The 13,671-nt window shown below is 43.3% G+C and overlaps 1 pseudogene; it reads right to left on the reverse strand.

Moving 5' to 3' along the window:
• Window positions 1-2,956: 2,956 nt before the first annotated feature.
• LOC108529882 (syntenin-1-like) lies at window positions 2,957-10,060 on the reverse strand (annotated as a pseudogene).
• Between the last annotated feature and the right edge of the window lie 3,611 nt (window positions 10,061-13,671).

A 13,671-nucleotide genomic window follows, 5' to 3' on the forward strand; every position in this document is an offset into this window, starting at 1 on the left:
AAATAAAAGATTTTATTTACCTTCATTCATTCCTTCTCTATCCTTTCTTTGTGTAGATTTGAGCTTCTGACCCATATTGTTTTCCTTCTCTCTGAAAAACTTCTTTTAGTATTTCTTGCAAGGCAGTTCTATTGGAGACAGATTTTCTCAATATTTTTCTGGGAGAGTCTTTATTTCTCGTTTACTTCTGAAAGATAATTTCACTGGTTACAATATTCTAGATTGATTATTTTTCTTCCAACACTTCAAATATCTCACTCCACTTTATTCTTGCTTGCATTCATTTCAAAAGAACCTCACTCTATTTTAATCCTAGTTCCTCTGTAGGTAAGATGTTTTTTTATTTCGTCTGGCTTCTTTCAAGATTTTCTTTTGTCTTTGATTTTTTTTTTTTTTTTGAGACGGAGTCTTGCTCTATTGCCCAGGCTGGAGTGCAGTTGCACGATCTCGGATTTTGGCTCACTACAACCTCCACCTCCTGGGTTCAAGTGATTTTCGTGCCTCAGCCTCCTGAGTAACTGGGATTACAGGCACCCACCACCACGCCCAGCTAACTTTTTTTTTTTTTTGTATTTTTAGTAGAGATGGGGTTTCGCCATGTTGGCTAGATTGGTTTCGAACTCCTGACCTCAGGTGATCTGCCTGCCTCAGCCTCCCAGAGTGCTGGGATTACAGGCGTGAGCCACCACGCCCAGCCTGTCTTTGATTTTCTAGAGGTACATTTCTTTGGTATTTATCATGCTTGGTGTATTTATCCTCCTCTGAGCTTCCTGGTTTTGTGGTTTGGTATCTGTCATTAATTTTGGAAAATTTTCATACATTATTACTTCAAATATTTTTTTCTGTCTCTCTTTTTTTCTGTCTGGTATTCCCATTACATGTTTGTTGCATACATGAGTTTTATTTTTCATTTTATTTTTTAACTTTATGTATACATATTTAATTAAAATAGAATAGGCATAAATCAAAAACAAGAAAAAAAATCAGGATAAAGTGTCACTGTCATTTTGTTTACAAGGAGGAATCAGGAAATGGAACAAATTATCAGAAAAATATTCTAAGACTATCTGAAGTGGCTAGGTTACATAATCTTCAGAGTCAAATGCCAAAGTTAAGTATTATACCACTTAATCCACAAATGAAAAAAAGAGGAGTCAAAAGTTTATCCTGTTTAGGCTGGGCGTGGTGGCTCACGCCTATAATCCTGGCACTTTGGGAGGCCAAGGGGGGCGGATCACTTGAGGTCAGCCTGGTCAACCTGGTGAAACCCTGTCTCCACAAAAAATAAAAAAATTAGCTGGGCATGGTGCTGCATGTCTGTAATCCCAGCTACTCGAGAGGCTGAGGCAGGAGAATTGCTTGAGCCCATGAGGCAGAGGTTGCATTGAGCAGAGATTGCACCACTGCACTCCAGCCTGGGCAGTGGAGTAAGTGAGACTCCGTCTCAAAAAAAAAAAAAAAAAATTGATCCTGTTTACTATAATAATTTTTACATTCAATCTATAGTGCTACTGGCAACTTTTAGAAGAAAGAAATTCCCATTATGCATTGACCAGAAAATCTCAAATACAACTAAGCAGCTACGCTATGCTATAGCTCATTAAGTATCATTAAACTGTTCTGGACTAGTGTACATTTCAGGTTAATAGAGAGTCACATTTTGGGTTTTAGAAAGGCAGCAATAATTATATTTCAGCTTTTAGTCTGGATGCTTAACACAGTTAAGGCGACAGTTCAAGCACATTAAGTGAAGGTAGTTAAGATTTAAGAATAACCATCACAGTCTCTTACAACTTACATATACTGTTTAATGCTTCCATGGAAGAAAACCAGTGGTGGTTTTTGTTGTTGTTGTTGTTGTTGTTTTGTTTGTTTTTTTGAGACAGAGTCTCACTCTATTGCTTAGGGTGGCATGCAGTGACTTGATCTTAGCTCACTGCAACCTCCACCTCCTGAGTTCAGGCAATTCTGCTGCCTCAGCTTCCTGAGTAGCTGGGATTACAGGCATGCGCCACCATGCCTGGCTAATTTTTGTATTTTTAGTAGAGACAGGTTTTCATCATGTTGGCCATGCTGGTCTTGAACTCCTGACCTCAAGTGATCCTCCCACCTCAGCATCCCAAAGTGCTGGGATGCAAGTGTGAGCCACAGCACCTGGCCAAAACCAGTATTCTTTTTTTTTTTTTTTTTTTTTATGAGATGGAGTCTCACTCTGTCGCCCAGGCTGGAGTGCAGTGGCCGGATCTCAGCTCACTGCAAGCTCTGCCTCCCGGGTTCACACCATTCTCCTGCCTCAGCCTCCTGAGTAGCTGGGACTACAGGTGCCGCCACCTCGCCTGGCTGATTTTTTGTATTTTTGAGTAGAGACGGGGTTTCACGGCGTTAGCCAGGGTGGTCTCGATCTCCTGACCTCGTGATCTGCCTGCCTTGGCCTCCCAAAGTGCTGGGATTACAGGTGTGAGTCACTGCACCTGGCCCAAAACCAGTGTTCTTAATTGGCATTTTATACACACATACACAGAATTAAAAAAAAAAAAACTATCAAAGGCAATCATTCTAAGTGTACTATGGTAGAATGTGTTAAAAATGCAAACATGCCATCGAACTAAAATAACATGAACAGCACTTCTCATGACCTAGGGGAAAGGTGACTGGTTCTCACACAAAGCTAAGCCTGTATCAGTCATCCTAATCAAAATGGCTTATAAAAGTATCAGGTTCCCGGGAGAGAAACTATTCCAGGAAAGTCAGTAAATCTCTTGAAAGTTTCACCTTTATAAAACCAGGATGAGGCTACAGGTCTGTTGAAATCTGAACAAGGTATCAGATGAAACAGTAAGATTCCCAGCCATAATGTGAGATGGAAAGATCCTCATGCCACGTATGCTCAATTGCTGGCCCCAGAAAGCTTCATGTGCAGAATACACAAGTTGCCAAAGAAGGAAACTGGAGACGTTCAGCTACATTTCCGTTGTGTGGTGAATTTTAAACCCTCAGGAATGGTGTGGTCTATTAGGCTTTTCATGCTTGGTGTCATCCACTTAATATGTTCAAAGATAAAAGCAGACATGATTGTAATAGTAAGTAGAGTCCCAGATGTTGACAGTATGTCTGCAATTTGAGAGTCTTTCAGTCCAATGACATTCTGTCTGTTGATTTCACAGATGTTATGTTCTGTGAGAAGACCATTTCTGGCTATAGAACTGTCTTTCACTATGGATGTTATTTTTTCTTTCTTTCTGTTTTTCTTTTGGAGATGGAGTCTCTGTTGGCCAGGCTGGAGTGCAGTGGTGCAATCTCATCTCACTGCATCCCCTGCCTCCTGGATTCAAACAATTCTCCTGCCTTAGCCTCCTGAGTAGCTGGGATTATAGGTGTGCACCACCATGCCTGGCTAATTTTAGTAGAGACGGGGTTTCACCACGTTGGCCAGGCTGGTCTCAAACTCCTGACATCAGGTGATCTGCCTGCGTTGGCCTGCCAAAGTGCTGGGATTACAGGCATGAGCCACCACATCTGGCCTATTTTTCCATTTTAAAAGATAAAACCAACATGTCCAGTGCTATCCTTATGCGTGGTAATTGTCCATTCAAAGGGCCTGTCGTGAATGGTCATAGAAATCTTCTCTCCAAAAGCCTGTTTGAGCACCTTGTGTGCTTTATCTGAGCTCCAGCCTGCACAGTTTTCACCATTGATTTGGAGTACTTGGTCCCCAAATCTCAGAACAACCAATGAGTCTGGAGAATTAGCCTTGACTAGCTGAACAAATATACCATTATCTATTGATTTAAGCCTGAGTCCAATTTTTCCATCTTGATACTTATGGCTTCATGAATTTTCCATCTTGATCCAATGGCTTCATGAATCCCTTGCTAAATTTCTGCTCTACAAATTCCAACATCATTACCAGTTACAGGAGCCATTGTATAGTTCATACTGGAAGGTCTTGCTACCAACTGGCCCTGAATTGGTGCTCCAGAAACCATGGTCATATTTGCATGTATTTCTTCTTCATTTAAACTCAGACCCATGTATTGAGAGAGCTCTGGACATAATTTGGGTTAGTGGTTTCCATCTTGAGAGATGTAAACAGAAGCTTCTGAAAAAATTGCTGAGTTGGCCGGGTTTGCAGAAAAAGCAGTGTATTAATCTGTTCTCACACTGTTAATAAAGACACACATGAGACTTGGTAATTTATAAAGGAAAGAGATTTAATTGACTCACAGTTCCACATGGCTGGAGAGACCTCACAATCATGGTGGAAGGCAAAGGAGGAGCAAAGTAATGTCTTATATGGCAGCAGGCAAGAGAGCGTGTGCAGGGCAACTCTCCTTTATAAAGCCATCAGATCTCATGAGACTTATTCACTATCACAAGAACAGCATGGGAAAGACCCGCCCTCCTGATTCAATTACCTCCCACTGGGTCCTTCCCATGACATGTGGGAATTATGGGAGCTACAATTTGAGATTTGGGTGGGGACACAGCCAAACCATATCAAGCAGTTTAAGCCTGAATTATTTAGTCTACCTTCAAGTCTTCAAGAGATGGAGAGAGACATATTTTTGCAGGGTTCTTCTAGACCACAAGGACCCACTTGCCACTGCTGCCTCTGGTCACTCTGCATAAGTAAGTTTTAGATTTCAAGCCTCTCCTTTTGATTATTTCTTAGAGTTTCCATCTCTCTGCCTCCATTCCCCATTGGCTCTTGGATGTCGTCCAACTTTTCCATTAGAGCCTTTAGCATATTAATCAGTTATTTTACATTTCTGGTCTGATAATCCCCAAATCTCTGCCATACATGGGTTTGTGTATGATGTTTGCTTTGTTTCTTCAGAATGTGTTTTTTTATTTTTTGTCATGCCTTGTAATTTTCTGTTGAAAGTCGGATATGATGTATTGGGTAAAAGGAACTGACATAGATTGATCTCTAGTGTGTTTATCTGGCTAGGAGTGAGGCTGTGTTCGCTATTTGTTGTAGCTGTGATGTCAGAGACTAAAATTTTCTTGAATGCTTTTGTGTTTGTCTCCCATGGTGTCTTGGGTTTTCCTAGAGACTCTTTAAATAGGGTCTTAGGCTTGTAGATTTTTTTTTTTTTTTTAAACAGAGTCTTGCTCTTGTTGCCCAGGCTGGAGTGCAATGGCACAATCTCAGCTCACTGCAACCTCTGCCTCCCGGGTTTAAGCCATTCTCCTGCCTCAGCCTCCCAAGTAGCTGGGATTACAGGTGCCCATCTCCACACCTGGCTAATTTTTTTGTATTTTTAGTAGAGATGGGGTTTCACGATGTTGGCCAGGCTGGTCTTGAACTCCTGACCTCAGGTGGTCTGCCCCCCTCGGCCTCCCAAAGTCCTGGGATTACAGGCATGAGCCACCGTGCCCAGCCAGATTTTTTTTTTTTTTTAAGCTGAAATCCCGTTATTATACAGGGGCCATCTTGATGTGGTGGCAAGGTGTGGGGGTTAGGGAAGCATTCTTTACTTTTCTGATTAACTCTTAGTCTTTTAGTGAGCCTGAGTTGGGTATTTCTCTTCCCGCAGGTCAGCTGGGCTTTGGTAAAACCCCAGTACCTTAGACTCTGGTAAAGTAGTTTCCCTTCAGGGCAGAGCTTGTTAAAGAGAACAGAGAGCTCTGGGTGTATCTCAGAGCAGTTACTTCCCCTCTCCTCTGCTGGGAGTTAGAGGTTATTTTTCTCAGATTTTCACAGTGGGGACCTGGTGGAATTCCTCAAGGCAAAACTCACACAAGCATGGACACCTCCCTGTGACTGGCTCCCTTTGGGGTTTTCAATTCTCAAGCTCCTTTACACTGAGCCTCCAGCAACTACTGATGCCAGTTTCACACTCTACAACAGATACTGACTCCAGCTGTGAGTTTCTGCTCCCAGTAAGCTGCCATTCTTTGTAATTTTCTATTGTCCCCAGTTTTGGGGACAGAGATTGGCTCTGTGACCTCAGTTCTCTGATGGATCTAAAAGTTGATGATCATTAGTTTGTTCAGCTTTTTTTCTCGTTGCAAGAATAGGGGAGATGACTTCCAAGTTCTTTACTGGAAGTTGGCATTTTCTTTTTTTTCTTGTTTTTAAGTAAATCTAAGTTTGTGGACTGAGATGTGTACCCACTGTAGACTGATCTCTACAAATATTGTTGGAAACTTCTCAGCAGCCATTCAGTTCAAAAAAAGAACTCCCAGACCTAGTTTAGAGGAATGTTACTGGAGACCTAGTTTAGAGAATTGTCACAATCCAGACACCAAGAGCGGGTTCTTGGATCTCACTCAAGAAAGAATTTGAGGCAAATCCATAGAGTAAAGTGAAAGCAAGTTTATTGAGAAAGTGAAGTAATAAAAGAGTGGCCACTCCATAGGCAGAGCCATGTGGGCTGCTCAGTTGTTTACACTTATTGTGACTTCTTGATTATATACTAAACAAGGGGTGGATTATTCAAGAGTTCTCCAGGAAAGAGGTGGGCAATTCCCAGAACGGAGGGTTCGTCCCCTTTTTAGACCATAGAGTGTAACTTCCTGATGTTGTCATGGCATTTGTAAACTGTCATGGTGCTGGTGGGAGTGTCCCTTAGCATGCTAATGCATTGTAATTAGCATATAATGAGCAGTGAGGATGACCAGAGGGCACTTTCTTCACTGTCTTGGTTTTGGTGGGCTTTGGCTGGCTCCTCCACTGCATCCTGTTTTATCAGCAAGGTCTCCCTGACCTGTATCTTGTGCCAACCTCCTATGACCTAGAATGCTTAACTTCCTGGGAATGCAGCCCAGTAGGTTTCAGCCTCATTTTACCCAGCCCCTATTCAAGATGGAATTGCTCTGGTCTGAACACTTCTGACAGGAACCCAAGGCAAAGGGATAATTAAAGGTTGGACCTCACCTGTGTATGACCAACCACACCGTAGGGAAAACAGCAGCACAATCTTGAGGTAGATTCTGGGGCTCCTAACACCAAGCAGGCTTGCTTGGGCGTAACTGGGAAGTGGAATATTTTAGTGCCTATGACATTCCTTTGTGTCCCAGTGGAGCATAAACAGATTCAATGTTTGGCTAAGTGCTGGAAGAGCAGCCCAGGATCCCCTGGCCCCTGCTATGCATCTGCCTTGATTGATGTGCATAGTGGAAGTGGCTTTCATAGGAGAAGCGATTTTGTGTAGGTTCCTGGGAGAAAAGGGAATATGCCACTTGTTAGCTGGTTAGGACACAGGGATGATGTCTGAACCCTAGGGAGAGAGTAGGCAAAAGATGAAAAGGTCACATCCATGAGTACTTTGTGTGCCCCGACAGCAGGAGCAGGGCTGCTTCAGAGCCCAGGTGACAAAGTGCAGATGAGAATAAGGAGAGAGGTGCCAGTGAGGTGTCCTTCCTTTTTTTTTGTAGGCATCTTGTGGTTGTGGCACAGGCAGGGACAGGTAAGGAAGCACCTGTAGGGTGCTTCCCTGTAGGTAGGGAAGCAAGATGTTTACTGCTGTAAGAGCAAGATGTCCCCATGAGGGGTGCATGGAGAATGCTTCTGAGCTCCTGTGGGGACTGTCTCAGGAGTGTTTACATTTGAGCTGGAAGTTGCTTGTCATGGATGAATTACAGTTCCTTGATGATGACCCTGCGGAGGATGTGTCAAGTGATGGGGGATACTTTCGAGTAGGCTGACCTTTCCTTCTCTCCATATACCAGAGGGGTCCTCTTTCCTATCTGTGGGTATTTCTACCTCTGTTCCACGCACCCCTAGTCTTGTATAACACCTTGGCTTACAGGTGTTCCTAAAGACCCATCTCTCTTCTGCTGATGACTTCCTGGGGGTATCAGTCTGTTCATCTGTCAAGAATGTGGATGAACAAACATATACATTACACTTTCAGACTGAAGAGGCTCTTAATAATTGGGCTTTTAGGTATGGAACTTACCAGAACAGAAAGAAGGGGAGAGGAAGGAGACTTCTTGGTTAGCAGTCTGTTTCTCTTATAAATCAGTATGATCTCTTGAGCAAAAGTTAAAGGGAAAAAGTGGAGGCGACACTGTGACCTGGCCTAGGAAGTCTAGGGTTAAGCCAAGTCAAACACATTTCTCCTCTGTCTCAGCTCTGTGAGCTCAGCTCTGCTTCTCCTAGGGTAACCTCAGTTTAGGTTACCTTGGGCAATGCCTATGGAAATTGGCTCTAGAAAGGGAAGTAGGAGAATGGCAGAGTCCAGAGTCCACTTATTCTACAGTTCAGGGCACTCTTTTATTTTTTTTTTTTTCTTTTTGAGACAGTGTCTTGCTGTTTGCCCAGGAATTCAGTGGTGTGATCATAGCTCACTACAGCCTTCTACTCCTGGGGTCAAGAGATCCTCTCATCTCAGCTTCCTAGTAGCTGGGACTATAGGCACACTGCCCGGATAATTTTTTAATATTTTTCAGAGATGGGGTCTTGCTATGTTGCCCTGGCTAGTGTTGAACTTCTGGCCTCAAACAATTCTCCTGCCTCGGCCTCCCAAAGTGTTGGGATTACAGGTGTGAGCCACTGCACTTGGCCTTGTTCAGTACATTTTCAGGGCATCCTGAAAGGCCAGGCCTGGATCTTGGGCAGCTGTTCAGTAGCATTCCAACTGTGAATGGTCCTGAATGTCTTCGTGGCCTTCCAGATGGATCTCTAACATACCCCAGTGCTGGTGCTCCCTGAAGACATCCTGGATCTGCCGGTGCTGAAAAAGAATGCAGCATTTGGTGGCTGCAAGTGATGCCAATCATTCTGAAAAGCTTACAGTGCTGTGCCAACCACTGCTTAGGTAATTTATATGACATCTTATTTTGTCCACCTGATTCTAAGCTCCTTGAGGACATGTCTGGTTCATCTCTGTTGGCCGCATAGCCTAAAACCCACGCTGATGCATCCTGATTTCATTTCCTTCTCGGATATAGTGAAAGCACTCAAATGATATTGATTGCCTCCTTTTTAGGTTGACAAATAAAACTTTCAAATACTGTCTTTCCTAGTGTTTCCTTTGTAGGATTGGAAATGATGGTCTTGACAGCACTGTGGTTAGCGAAGCGTTAATGGCTCACTGTCCTACGGGAGACACGTCAGTTGATACCATGCACTGCATGCAGTTTTCAGAAATGGTATTTGCTTTTTTCCATGATGCTTGTGTTGCTGCTCTAGATGAACCAGCTTCTATTCCTGTCTTTACTCAGAGGTAGGTAGGATTCTTTCCCAGGCACCTATAGCCCTGACTAGGATTTACAGGCAGGGGTGAGTCAGCTGACCCAGGAGGATGGCATCCCATAGTCAGGACAGAGAGAGACTCACTGCCACGTGCTGGGTCCCTGCGTTGTCCTGACGTGCCTCCGTGGAGGTAGCACGGCTGAGTCAATGTGCCGTGAGTCACAGGCTGCCGGAGGTGCACTTGAGCCTCACTCCGGCATTGATCTTTCGCAGGGATATATATTGTTAAGACCTATAAAGGGTAATAATTTACTGACCTCAAGTTTGTCTTCTCTTTGATTTCACCACTTCTGCTCCTTATACAGGAATTACTTGACCTTGACTTTTCAGGAATGTACCCAATTTTATACTCTTGGTGTCTCCTGGGCTTAGAACCCCTTACCTCCAACCTTGCTCCCTGGCTAACTTCTACCCTTCCTTCAAAACACAGCAGAGATGGCACCCCCTTTCTGAAGCAGTCCCCAGTTCCTGGGCAAAGTGAATGCCTGAAGCTGTGTTGAGTGTGGCACTTAGCCCCTGGTTTGGAGCTCCACGTTTCCTTCACTGTCTGCTGAACATTTTAAGGCATCGATTTGGACTTTCCTGGGCTTGCATTCCCAGAGCCTAGTGCAGTACCTGTTCAGAATATTCCACCGAGACTTTTTTGTGTGTGTGTGTGAAGAGGGAGGAATGTTAAGCCTCACCAAGTCCGATTATACTAAGATCACTTAAATCTTTTTCTGCCTTTTCAGAGTACCCATTGTAGATAGGGTTAGTACCCATGGTTTGGCACTCACGGATTCTGTGGTTGTGGGGTGCCTTGTTTGTCTCTTCGGGCAGGATGCCAGTCACTCCAGGGCAGCATCTATTCCTCATATTCCTCTCACATCCTTTAAAGCCGCCCTGTGTGCACTCAAGCCACACAATGAACCTTCCTGCCTTTGCCCACAAGCCTGAGAACTCTTCAAAGTGAGACTGTGTCTTATGCATTTTCACTTCCTCCGTCATTTGACACAGTGCCTGGCACATAATAGATGTTTAATAAATAATTGTGTTTATTGAATAGGAATAGGTAGTAGATTCTAGAGACATAGTGAGCTCAACTCAAGTTCAGCTGCATCAGGGAAGGCTCCCCCACGCCTCCGGCAGCTCCCTCTCTCTGTGCCTGTGCAACACTTAGCAGCATGAGCTGCCTTGAAAAGTCAAACCTGGCTTTTCCAGAAAGCAACTGAGCAACTCTCTCCTGGGGCCAGAACCGCTCTAAAATGGGAACAGCCGATTATGTTGTAGGTACTAGAGAGATGCTACTGCCTTTGAGAGAAGGGTAATTACTCAGGATTTGGAAGGAGACAGGAAGCTGTGGGTGCCAGAAATAGAGGAATCTTGTTCTTTTGTATTTGGCAACATACAGCAAGGTGGCAACATACAACATTCCCTGAGGGGAATGCCTTTCTGGTGCAAAAAGGAGGCTGGTCCCTAACAGCAGAAGCTGCCATCTTGTGGAAGATTCCTCCAACCAAGCTTGGCATGGCCAGACTTTGTGGGCCATGTGAACAGGAGATGTTATCTTGCTGTGTGTATCTTCTTATAATTTGGGGGGAGGTGTTGACTAGGAGGAGGCATCCACCATTGGGCTTTTCATTATCTCAATAGAATGGTGACTTGGAGTTGACTTTGACTCAAGGAAATAAAGTCAGATGAGGATTTACACACACCTAGATTAGAAAACTAACCTTTATATCTAGTACATATGTACACGTGTAAGGCATCTGGTACAGTCCCTGGGTGCTTCAGGGACTTCATAAAGGTGCATTTCCTTCACCCTTACTTATAAATAATGGTTGATGCACATTCTTAGATCATTTGAGATACATCCTTAAAAACTGTTGAGCATTGATCAAAATTTGTTTTGGAAATAAACTTGTTTTTAGTGCCCCAGAGAAACACGTTGTTGCTTAAAGTGAAGAATCCTTGTTGAAGATGAATTGTGCTAATCTGGATTTTCAGATTTTTTACTTTTTGCAATAACAGATAGATTGAGGAAAGCTCCCTTTTATATTTCTCTGGAAAGCACTGATGCGTGTAACTGAGGACAACGTGACCCAGGAGGGCAGTTAATCTGCCTTCAAGAGCAGCTCAGCTCAAAGGGTGGTATGGGAATTGCCAAGTGTGATGGAGGCAAGTCCCAGGGGAAAGAGAGCTCTAATTCTTCAGAATTCCTCTATCTTTATAAGGGAAGCTAATTTCAAATCACTTCCTTCGTTATGACTAAATTTCAGGAAATGAGGACCACATTATTGCAGTGCAGAGAACTGGGCTGAGAGTCACATGCTTTATTATCTGCTCTGATTAATGACTAACCAACCTTGTAAGTTCCCGGCGACACAGGCTAGTGACTGGATGATCATTTCGTTTTATCCACTTCTTAACAGGAGGAAACAGAGAAGTGAGCTAACTTTGTTATTTATACAAAGATAACACACTTGTGATTTTTCTTTTCTTTTCTCTTCTTTCTTTTTTTTTTCTTTTTTCTTTTAGACAGAGTCTTGCTCTGTTACCCAGGCTGGAGTGCAATGGCGTGATCTTGGCTCATCGCAAGCTCCGCCTCCCGGGTTCAACCGATTCTCCTGCCTCAGCCTCCTGAATAGCTGCGACTACAGTTATGTACCACCACATCCAGCTAATTTTTGTATTTGTGGTAGAGGTGGGGTTTCACCATGTTGGTCAGGCTGATCTCAAACTCCTAACCTCCGCCTCCAGGGTTCAAGCAATTCTCATGCCTCAGCCTCCCTAGTAGCTAGGGTTACAGGTGCCTGCCACCACACCCAGCTAATTTTTGTATTTCAGTAGAGACGGGGTTTTACCATGTTGGCCAGGCTGGTCTAGAACTCTTGACCTCAGTCAATCCACCTGCCTCGGCCTTCCAAAGTGCTGGGATTACAGGCATAAGCCACCGCGCCCAGCCCATACTTGTGGTTTTTCTATATCTATCTTCCTTTCAGGTAGGAGCCCAAAACAAAAATATGTATATGTGTGTGTATATATATATATGTATTTATATTTGTGTGTGTGTGTGTGTGTGTGTTTAATGTGATCTTTCTTGGCTTCTGCATTGAGAAAGTCATCTTTGAAATTTAGAAAAACTCTTGGACTGTTGGAAGGCACCTTGGACATGGCATCTCCCCAGTGCCTTCTTTATGCATAGAAAGGGCACTCGAGATCACAGGATATCACGACTCTTTTGAGATAATAGAGGAGCAGAGCAGAGATGAGAACTCAGGCCTCCTATCATCTGTCCAGGGCATGTGGATAAGATCAAGCATAGGACTGCCGTTATAAAGCACAAATATTTGTTTGTCAACAACTATTTGTTTATTACTTCATTTTTGTTTTTATCTTCTAAAATTCAACCTAAACTCTTTAATGATTTATGGACTGCTGTACCCTTACAATACTGATAAATATGTATATGCTGTGTGAGGAATACATTGATTTATTTACAAAGGTAGCAGAATTCTAATGCAAAACAAACAAGAAAAGAAGAGAAAGAAATAAAGATGTACACTGGTTTTATTCATAAATAGAAAAGTGAAAATTCTAATAAAAATATGAGCACATGGTGCAATATAGCCACATCCCATCATGAAAAATTAAGGTTTATTCAAAGAGTGCAATGATGGTTTCATGTTAAAATTTTATTAGTTTAGGTATTACATAAGTGGGTCTAGTAAAACAAACAAACAAAAAACTCACGACATCAATGAATGCTTAAATAGCTTTATTTACTCTTGATGAAAATGCAAAAATCAAGGCCGGGTGCAGTGGCTTATGCCTGTAATCCCAGCACTTTGGGAGGCAGAGGCGGGTGGATCACAAGGTCAGGAGTTTGAGACCAGCCTGACCAATGTAGTGAAACGCCATCTCTACCAAAAATACAAAAACTAGCCGGGCGTGGTGGTGGGTGCCCGTAATCCCAGCTACTCGGGAGGCTGAGGCAGGAGAATTGCTTGAATCCGGGAGGCGGAGCTTGCAGTGAGTGGAGATTGTGCCACTGCATTCCAGCCTAGGCGGCAGAGTGAGACTCCATCTCAAAAAAAAAAGAAAAGAAAACAAAAGGAAAAAAAATACAAAAATCAAGAAAATGAAAAGTGTTGTTAGTGAGTTCCAGGCAATAGAACAGAATAGGAGTGAAGAGTCCCATCTCTTAGCTGAAGCTTCTACGACCTGGGTGTGCCCCACAATCTCACCTGTGGCTGGCTGGATCCAAATGAAAACAAGAGTGCAGGGGGCGGCAGAGACACAAGATGAAAGGATCCTGGGTCCCTGAGTCACCACGTGGAGACGCCATCAACCCAGAGTGCTGCTTTGATCTGTTTTCTAAGCAAAGAGTTTTAGTGCCCCAGAGACACACATTGTTTCTTAAAGTGAAGAATCCTTGTTAAAGACCAATTGTGCTAATCTGGATTTTCAGATTTTTACTTATTGCA

This window comes from Rhinopithecus bieti, unplaced genomic scaffold (genome assembly GCF_001698545.2).
Source record: "Rhinopithecus bieti isolate Rb0 unplaced genomic scaffold, ASM169854v2 scaffold_6933, whole genome shotgun sequence".
In the NCBI taxonomy this organism is placed as follows: domain Eukaryota; kingdom Metazoa; phylum Chordata; class Mammalia; order Primates; family Cercopithecidae; genus Rhinopithecus; species Rhinopithecus bieti.